This window comes from Lissotriton vulgaris, chromosome 8 (assembly GCF_964263255.1).
Source record: "Lissotriton vulgaris chromosome 8, aLisVul1.2, whole genome shotgun sequence".
NCBI lineage: Eukaryota > Metazoa > Chordata > Amphibia > Caudata > Salamandridae > Lissotriton > Lissotriton vulgaris.
In genome coordinates, this window is record NC_141696.1 from 1,530,696,126 (window position 1) to 1,530,696,964 (window position 839).

General features: G+C 37.2%; 1 non-coding gene across 1 annotated transcript; it reads right to left on the bottom strand.

Moving 5' to 3' along the window:
• Positions 1 to 328: 328 nt before the first annotated feature.
• TRNAF-GAA (transfer RNA phenylalanine (anticodon GAA)) lies at positions 329 to 401 on the bottom strand. Its single transcript has one exon. It is a non-coding gene; the product is annotated as a tRNA-Phe (tRNA).
• Between the last annotated feature and the right edge of the window lie 438 nt (positions 402 to 839).

The window sequence follows — 839 nt, forward strand, 5'->3', positions numbered from 1 at the left end:
CTCTGAATGGACTAGCACTATATTACCCAGATATATTTGGCATGAGTAGGTAAGCAATGTCATCTGACTACTGACATCTGTATTCAAGGGGAGGTGGAAGGTAATGCAGACAAGAGTTTACTTTACAAAAAAGCATGAAATGGGAAATATTCATTGTCAAACCTGAAGGTAAGAGAGGTGGAAGCAAGTTTAGAAGGAGGACATAAAGCAAAGTCTATGTTAAATTGATTGTGTTGTAGATCAGTTGGAAAAAATTTGATGAATAGAGAAAAAGTACTACAGCTGATTCCAAGACCTATTTTGTTAGAAGCAAGGAACCTCTCAACTGTGCCGAAACCCGGGATTGAACCAGGGACCTTTAGATCTTCAGTCTAACGCTCTCCCAACTGAGCTATTTCGGCCTGCTTATAGCTGTGGTCTTCATACTTTAATTTAAACCATTTAACAAAATAGATGCAGGACCTGGATTTTTAACCTCATATGGTAGAGATATGTTTTAAGGAGTCCTGTATCATTCCGCAATTAACTGGTAAGATGGGTAAATAGCATTTTTTGGATCCAGGTTAGGTAGTTGTTTTTTTAACTCTTAATGGACTAGCACTATATTACCCAGATATATTTGGCATGAGTAGGTAAGCAATGTCATCTGACTACTGACATCTGTGTTCAAGGGGAAGTGGAAGGTAATGCAGACAAGAGTTTACTTTACAAAAAAGCATGAAATGGGAAATATTCATTGTCAAACCTGAAGGTAAGAGAGGTGGAAGCAAGTTTAGAAGGAGTACATAAAGCAAAGTCTATGTTAAATTGATTGTGTTGTAGATCAGTTGGAAAAAATT